The following is a 9316-nucleotide window of genomic DNA, read 5'->3' on the forward strand; positions in this document are numbered from 1 at the left end:
GGAGTCAAATACAAAGAGTCGCTTGTAAAGTATTAAACACGCCGGCTATTCAATAATTGCCTGATTAAAACTGATTGAAGCTGCCCGAAACCGTCCCTTTCCCACTGCCTCCTGTGCCTATTAACAATGCGAGCAGCTGATGGAGATAACAGGCAGCTTCAAGCAGATGGTTCTACCGTCCACGTGTACAGCGGGCAAATCGTGTCAGCTCGAACACCCCCGCTATATACAGTGGGGACTGCAACTATTTCAGGCGGGAGCAGACCCTTGATCCACATTGCCTATCTAACCACAGTATTCCCATGGTGTATTTCCAATAACCCTAAATCCCCTTTGTTGACGAGAACTGTTTCTAAGAGCGAGATACATTAAAATAAACCCAACTTTTAATCCATCGTGAGTGAATCCAGCAGGAATACCTAGAGCGCATTGCAGCAAAATAACTTTCAGCCTCTCATTCTCGACTGGATTCAAACCTGGGTTCAAGAAGTCAAAGGTTAGCCTGCTAACCACACTCTCTAAAACAGAAACTTCAACTGCTGCCATTGTATCTAATACTCCACTGTGCTTCTGCAGCACAGCAATAGCACAATAACAGTACAGTAACAGCACAGCTATATCACAGTAACAGTACAGTTACATAGGATTACATAGGATATATGGCACAGAACAGGCCATTCGGCCCAACCAGTCCATGCTGATGTTTATGTTCCACTCGAGCCTCCTCCCGACTTTCATCATCTAACTCTAACAGCATAACCCACTATTCCTTTCTCCCTCATATGCATATCTAGCCTCCCTTTAAATGCATCTATACTATTCGCTTCAATCACTCTCTGGATCGAAATGCTTCTTTTGAATTCCCTATTTGACTTGTAACAGCAGTAACAGCACAGTAATAGTGCAGCGACAATACAGTAACAGCAAAGTAACAACAGTAATAGCACAGTAACAGTACCGTAAAGACACGCCAACAATGTTCCCTTTAAGCTGCACGGCCACGTAGCGACCAGGGATCCTGCTCAGCCATTGAGCAGACATTTAAACTGAAAAAAAACCGCATATGGCCAGACATTTGAATGGGCCACGCGACCCAAAAAAGATTTCTGAGTAACATTGCATGGCAATAGTGCAGTAACACTACAGCAATAGCAAAGTAACGGTACAGTAATAGCACAGTAACAGCACAGTGATAGCACAGTTACAGTTCAGCAATAGTACAGTAACAATACAGTAATCGATCAGTAACAGTGCTATTCATATACTGTTACTGTACTACTACTGTGCTGTTACTGGAGTGTTAATTTGCTATTGCTGCATTATTACTGTTATGTATATAATAACTCGATATACTGAATACTATAAACTCATTCAGGTGTAAACCTGGCTCAACTTTATTTGGGCCCAAAGTGCCCACATTATTTGCTGTATATACCTGGCCCACACATACGTGCGCACAGCCTAATGACCTCCGACAGTGGCGCCCCTTGGTGGCTAGTAACTCCAAGCATGCATACATGACAATTACTGTGTGTACTGTTACTCTAATGTGAGTCCATGGTACACTATCACTCTAATATGAATCAGTGTGAGCCATACAGACCACATGTTCCCACATTCATGTCTTCATTTCTGGTGAACAAAGGTGCAGGTGGCCCGACTGCAATGACCCTGTGGGTTCCCACTCCTGATCCAAAAGCAGTGAAAGTGCACAATATCGGGTGAGAACTCAATCAGACTCCGCTGAGAAGTCCAACACTCACACATTTTAAAAAAAAATGATTTGTAAGACTCAGAAGGAAGTAACTGAGAGACAGAGCAGAGAAAAAACACAACGCAGACAGAAGGAGATAGTTCAGATGTTCTGAGATCATCTGCATGATTCAGGGTGGCTGGACAAGGAGCTCAGGGTGGCTGGGAGTCACCGGCTAATCAGCCATTGTAGTGGAAGGTGTCCCGTGCCTGTGGAATCGGACCTTAAAAGGAGTCAACACCTTCATAGGACAATAGGAACAAGAGTAGGCCATTCAGCCCCTTGAGCCCGCTGCAGCATTCAATCAGATCATGGCTGATCTATACTGCCTTTGTTCCATATCCCTTTATACCCTTATCTAACCAAAATCCACCAATCTCAGCCTTGAAAATTTCAATTCGCTCAGCATCCACGGGATTTGGGGAGGGCGGGGGTGGCATGGGGAGCTGGGGAAGAGAATTCCAGATTTCCACTACTAAAGAAGATAATAAAAGATGATGATTTTCCACTGTACTCTCGGAGCACGTATTGTGACTATCCAACCATGAATGGACAGAGAGTCTAGACTGGGGGTGGGGAAGCAGCATGCTCTTTCCTGATATACAGGAGTGTGGAAGTGGGAATCCCCTAACCCCTTGTATAGAAAGCTCCATTCATGCACTTCCTGTAAGTGTCTTCCTTTGCTCCTGTACATTTACTTTTGTTAGGCGAGGGTATTAAGGATTACGGAACCAAAGCGGGTAGATGGAGTCAAGATACAGACTAGCCATGATCTAATTGAATGGCGGAACATGCTCAAGGGGCTGAATGGCCTACTCCTGTTCCTAATGTTGCTGATGGTTCTCCAAATGTTTAAGCACTTCAGGCAGTGAAACCAGTGACGGAAAGCGATTGATGAAAGGATTGTCTAGTGGAAACATCTTTTTGGCACTAACACAAAAATGTTCCTTCAGCACGGCCCTTGGACCATATCTGATTGAGATTTAAATGGAAGTTTCGGTGACTCCCGGCCGCTTGTCCAGCCACCCTGAATCATGCAGATGATCTCAGAGCATCTGAACTATCTCCTTCTGCCTGCGGTTATGTTTTTTTCCAATGCTCTGTCTCTCAGTTACTGTGAATTCCTTCTGAGTCTTATAAATATTTTTATTAATATTGAATGACAACCTCTCATTCAGAAATGCAGCACGATTGTGCAACCCACAGGATTGCCATTTGAGGAATTTGCTCGGTCGGAGTTGAGTAATGTAGATTGCAATGTCAGATTGCGATTCTGGAGTTTCGCTCAATTGCTTGCGGGAGGGGGATATTGCACAGAACTTTCTTTTCAACACCACCTGCCTCAATCCAAATTGAACATTGAACATTAAACGGACTGGGCTGGATTGACCTGTTTAAAGTCCTTGCATTCTTCTCTCAATATTATTGCTAAAGAAAATAAATTGTAGGGCAGGAATATATTAGCTGAGAAATTACTATCAGTGATATTAATGGATAAAATAAACGCTCATATACATAGATCTGCTGTCTTGGTGCAGGCATTCAATGGTTTATCTTAAATGAGTTAGAACCTCTACCAAAATAGGGAATGAAGGAGTGTTATAGAAAGGCTTTAGATATTCAGCCGCTAACATCACAATGAGTTATTTCCAGACTACTGTCGTGAGTGCTCAAAAGAGCATCTCGGTATGTTTATTGATAATAACCACAAGCCTATTTATCCAACACTCGTCTGCTGGAGACAGTGTAGAGGTTTATGTCACAGGCCTGATGTTGAATCACAATTATTATATTGCACCTTGCTCACTGTAGTGTCAGCCCTGACTCAGTGGTAGCACTTTCTACTCTGAGTCATAAGGTGTGGGTTCAAGTCTCATTCCAGAGACTTGAGCACAAAATCTAGACTGACACTTCAGCGCAATTACCGAGGGAATGCTCGGAGGTACTGTTTCTCGGATGAAACAATAAACCGAGGCCCCCATCTGCTCTCTCAGATTGACGCAAATGATCCCATGGCACTATTGGAAGAAGAGCAGGGGAGTTCTTCTTGATGTCCTGACCGTCATTTACCCCTCAACCAACATCACTCTCTGGTTATTATCTCATTGCTGTTTTTGGGAGCTTGCTGTGCGCAAATCAGGTGCCACGTTTCCTACATTACAGCAGTGACTGCACTTCAAAAGTATTTCTTTGGCTGTAAAGCGTTTTGGGACATCCTGAGGTCGTGAAATTTGCTATGTAAATATAAGTCTTTCTTTCACTCACAGCCTACTCAAGAGCTAAGGCTAGAGCACTCAAATAGTGCATCACCTGTACACTCACAAAATGTTCATAAATAAATGCTCAGCCTATAAATATCAAAAACATAATGATGCCCATCAAACACTGGGCAAACCCCACACAATAACATAACTTTGATCAGCCTTGCTGCATTTCCTCTCAATTGTCTTCAACAAAAGCAAGTGCAGTTCTGTCAGTCTCTGCTCATAATCTGGAGTGCTGGTGTCTAGAATTAACATTTTATCTGAACTCTATCTAATGTATCCATCTTCTATTGAAGGCAGAGGCCCTAAAAGGCCTTAGCCAAACTCACGGCAGTTGATTCCCGGCATGAGTCTCTTTAAAAAAGAAACTTATTTTTCATCTTTCATGACCTCAGGATGTCTCAAAGGGCTTTACAGTCAATTAAATACTTTTGATGTGTAGTCACTGTTGTAATGTAGGAAATGCAGCAGCCAATTTGCTGACAGCAAGCTCCAACAAACAGAAATTTGATAATGACCAGAGAATCTGTTTCAGCGATGTTAGTCAAGGGATAAATATTGGTCAGGACACCGGGGAAAACTCCCCTGCGAATAGGACCATGGGATCTTTAACATCGACCTGAGATGGTAAATGGTGCATTGGTTTGATGTCTCATCTGAAAGATGGCATCTACCAACAGTGCAGCCCTCCCTCAGTACCACACTGGAGTGTCAACCTAGATGTGTTCAAGTCTCTGGAGTGGGGCTTGAACCCACGACCGACTGACGCAGAGATGGGAGTGGTACCTACTGAGCCAAGATTGCAATTTCTCAAGGCCCCAAACCTTTACTAGGAATTGGTTCAATTACCATCTCTGGTTGGAGTGGCTCCAATGGGAGCCGAAGAATTAAAAACAAAAATATATTTCTTCAGCCTGCTTGGGCCTCCAGAGACCAAGGGGAGATCAGCACTTCTGCAGCAGCCAATACTGACCCACCCTTGCAGGTACCCCACCCCAGCTGTGTAAATGGCCCTGTGCCTGGAGTTTGGGGCCACTCCAGGAGGGGGCTCCACTCTGTTGACCCTCCACCAACCGAGCTGGGCCTAGGAATTTCCAAGCCAGAGTGTCTCAAATGTAGCCTGATCAGTGAGTTACACGGTATTAAAATAGCCTGGTTTAACTTCTAATCAAATAGTCTCAAGATCCATCCCGACAGCAGGTGAGTCCTGTTGACAACTGGCTTCACAGTAACTGAGAACTTGTAATGAATGGCCAATAATTCCACCTCAATCGTCCCCCAATTTCCATCTCTGGCAATTAGGGTTGCCAACACTCCACGATTGCCCTAGGGTCTCTAGGAACCGAAGATTAATCTTTTAGACACTGCTATAAGCAAACTCTGGAGAAAAGTCATAGAGTCATTAAAAACCTATTGTATTTTCTTTTCATTTTCTTTTCATATTTTTATTTATTGGTTATAAAAATATTGGCGATGGGAAAAATGCTGTTTTACTGACCGTCAAGAATCATCCAATCAGATAACAAAGACTTGTGTGAGAAGACCAGGCATCGTGAGGATTGACATGTCAGACAAGCAATGACAAGTGTAGGGGCGGGATGGCTGGAGGTCATGAGATGAAACCTCCAGGAACTCGTCCAATCAGATTTGACAATCCTACTGGTAATGGGCAATCTGCTGCATACACATTTCCTGCTCCTATTCCTGCAGTTTCACATTGATACTGTAATGTATGCTCACAGGTTTGTAGAGCTGTTGAGTTGGGAATGGCTTAGCCAATCACGTGATGTTCACAAGACTCAATAAAACCCCAGCCAATTGGGCTCAGGGGATCCACGACGAGGCAGGTGGTTGTGAACCCGGTGGATGAACTGGTAATGTGTTGTGTGATTGTTAAACCTTTTGCTAATAAACCAACCAGTTCTTAATAGCAATGTGTTGCTATGAATTCTTCAGCAAAGAACCCATGAAGCAAATACATTACAGATACGGTCAAATCTATCTGCTTAACCTGGTTAAGCAGGTTGTGGCTAGATGACCAGCTTAGTGTCACTATCAAAAATCACCAGCTCATCAGAAACATAGTGCAATGTCCAGGAAGGAGCGGAGGGGAGGGATGTAGAGTGCTCTTATACAGCCTTTTAAGGCGGCAGCTGGTTATTGGAGCATGTGACTTTTTGGACAGCTGAGTCTGTAATCAGCATGGATTCCCCAATCGACAGCAGGGAGCGGGGAGTCAGGTCAGCAAAGGGTAAAAGCCACAGGTCGTTGATTTGTATTAAGCATTAGTTAACTGTGGTGGGAAGACATCGGAACATTAACATCTGAGCTTTATCTCCTCACTAACTGAGGTTTTCTTTCTCTTAATGGTGGGGTTAGAACCCCAGGCAGTTCTGAATGGCACTTCCTTTAACTGTTCCTTGACCGATGCTTTATTTTCACCGAAGTCTCTGCTCCTCTCCTGCAGTCATTGACCATTTGAGGGGACACAGTTCCACAGGTGCTGGTTGCCCTCCAGTACTGAGCTCAAGTGGCCATTATTCACGCATTAACCGCCAGTGCTGGATTCTCTTCCTATTGGCTGGTTCATGGGGCGGTGGGGTCCTCCAAGCCATGTGACGCTGCAGCTAACCCAGGGCCCTAGTTATACAAACAAAGAGGATTAAAAAAAGACTTGTATCTGTATAGCGCCTTTCACGACCTCAGGACATTCCAAAGACAATAGAGTACTTTTGAAGTGTAGTCACTGCTGTAATGTAGGTAATGCACCAGCAAATTTGCGCATATCAAGGCCTCACAAACAGCAATGTGATAATGACCAGTGATGATGGTTGTGGGATAAATATTGGCCAGGAAACCAGGGAGAACTCCCCTGCTTTTCTTTGAAAAGTGCAGTGGGATCTTTTACATCTACCTGAGAGGGCCGGTGGGGCCTCGGTTGAGCATCTTATCTGAAAGACGACACCTACGACAGTGCAGCATTCCCTCAGTACTGCAGTGGAGGAGTAGCAGCAACACTCATCCTCAATGGGTGACCAACACTGGGAGGGAGGGAAATAGAGTCCTCTTACAACCTTTAAAAGGTGGGAGCTAGTTAAAGGGATATGTGCCTTTTTAGACAGCAAGAACAAAACAATTTCTCATGGAGCGGCAGCCTTAGGTTGGGGTGGGTTAGCAGCAGGAAGGGCTCCATACATCTGTGGAGATTTTGCTGCAAAGCAATGATTGCCAGGAACTGAGGCAGGAGCAAGGTTCCTGGAGCTGCCATTGCAACATGCACTTCCTTAACAACTGCCCCACAGTGCAGGAAGAGATTCACTGATCTTACAAGGTTGGCTAAGGTAAGTCATGATTATGGGCCCAAGTCTCGGGCCGCGCCTAGAAAGGCGCAGCCCCGACCTGGACGGCTGTTTTTCACGCCATAAAGTGCGCCTAAAAAAATACTTACAGATTCTCCGGCTCCCTGCAGGCCCTCTGGAGTCGGGCGCGGTGCAGCACGAGCTATGGGGGGGCAGAGCTAGGTCCCTGCGCTGAAAACAATGCCGGGACCTACTGCACATGTGCGCTACAGTGGCCGTGCATGTGAAGTAGTTCCAGGCGCCCAAAACTGTGTGGGAGGGGCCCGAAGCACGCAGCCCCGAGCCTTGGCCAAATGGCCTCACTGGGGCTGCGTGCATAAGGCTGCCTCCCACACCCAGCTCCTGCGTCCTCCCGACCCGACTCGACCTCCCTCCGCACCCCCCCCCGACCCGACCCGACCCGCGGTCCCGACCCTGACCCGCGCTCCCCCCGACCCGACCCGCGCTCCCGACCCGACCCAACGCCACCTACCTGTAAATCTGGTGCTGGGGACGGGCCCTGCCCAAAGTCTTGGGCCCGGCCGGGCCCGGCCCGTTCAGCCTCCCTCCCCCTTCTCCTTCCCCCCCCCCCTTCTCCTTCCCCCACCTTCTCCTTCCCCCCCACTTCTCCTTCCCCCCCTTCTCCTCCTCCCCCCTTCTCTTCCCCCCCCCTCTCCTTCCCCTCCCTTCTCCTTCCCCCCCCTTCTCCTTCCCCCCCTTTCTCCTTCCCCCCCTTTCTCCTTCCCCCCTTTCTCCTTCCCACCCTTTCTCCTCCCCCCCCCATTCTCCTCCCCCCCCCATTCTCCTCCCCCTTCTCCTTCCCCCTTCTCATTCCCCCCCCTTCTCCTTACCCCAGCTTCTCCTTTCCCCCCTTCTCCTTACCCCCCCTTCTCCTTACCCCCGCCTTCTCTCCTTTCCCCCCTTTCTCCTTTCCCTTCTCCCCCACTTCTCCCCCCCTTCTCTTTCCCCTTCTCCCCCCCTTCCCCTTCTCCTCTCCCCCCTTTCCCCTTCTCCTCTCCCCCCTTTCCCCTCCCCCTTTCCCTCCCCCTTTCCCTCCCCCTTCCCCTTCTCCTTCTCCCTCTCCCCATTCCCTTCTCCTCCCCTCCTTCCCCTTCTCCTCCCCTCCTTCCCCTTCTCCTCCCCTCCTTCCCCTTCTCCTCCCCCCTTCCCCTTCTCCTCCCCCCTTCCCCCTTCTCCTCCCCCTCCTCCCCCTTTCCCCTCCCCCTCCCCCTCCTCCCCCTTTCCCCTCCCCCTCCCCCTCCTCCCCCTTTCCCCTCCCCCTCCCCCCTTTCCTCTCCCCCTCCTCCCCCTTTCCCCTCCCCCTCCTCCCCCTTCTCCCCCTTTCCCTCCCCCTCCTCCCCCTTCCCCCTCCCCTCCTCCCCCTTTCTCCTCCCCCTCCTCCCCTTCCTCCTTCCACCTTCCCCTCCCCCTCCCCCTCCTCCCTCCTCCCCCTTCCCCTCCCCCTCCTCCCACCCCTCCTCCCACCCCTCCTCCTCCCACCTCTTCCTCCCCCTCCTCCCCTCCTCCTCCTCCCCCCTCCCCATTCCCCCTCCCCATCCCCCCTCCCCCCTTCCCCTTCTCCTCCCTTCCCCTTCTCCTTCCTTCCCCTTCTCCTCCCCCTCCTCCTCCTTCCCCTCCTCCTCCCCCTTCCACTTCTCCTCCCCCTTCCTCTCCCCTTCCCCTTCTCCTCCCCCCTTCCCCTTCTCCCCCTCACCCTTCTCCTCCCCCCTTCCCCTCCCCTTATCCACCCCTCCTCCCCCCTTCTCCTTCTCCTTCTCCTCCCCCTCCCCCTTCTCCTCCCCCTCCCCCTTCTCCTCCCCCTCCCCCTCCCCCTCCCCCTCCTTCCCCCTTCCCCTCCTTCTCCTCCCCCCTTCCCCTTCTCCTCCCCCCCTTCCCCTTCTCCTCCGCCCCTTCCCCTTCTCCTCCCCTCCTCCCCCTCCTCCCCCTTCTCCTCCCCCTCC

At 49.2% G+C, this 9316-nt stretch overlaps 1 long non-coding RNA gene across 1 annotated transcript in view; it reads right to left on the reverse strand.

Annotated features, from left to right (window-relative positions):
* Positions 1-5491: 5491 nt before the first annotated feature.
* LOC139232941 (uncharacterized) overlaps positions 5492-9316 on the reverse strand; it is a 251097-nt gene continuing 247272 nt past the window's right edge. The window contains exon 3 of the long non-coding RNA XR_011588117.1: positions 5492-6657. This is a non-coding gene — a long non-coding RNA (uncharacterized lncRNA). The remainder of the gene's footprint in view (positions 6658-9316) is intronic.

The sequence above is a fragment of the Pristiophorus japonicus genome, chromosome 20 (genome assembly GCF_044704955.1).
Source record: "Pristiophorus japonicus isolate sPriJap1 chromosome 20, sPriJap1.hap1, whole genome shotgun sequence".
NCBI classification, from domain to species: Eukaryota; Metazoa; Chordata; class Chondrichthyes; family Pristiophoridae; genus Pristiophorus; species Pristiophorus japonicus.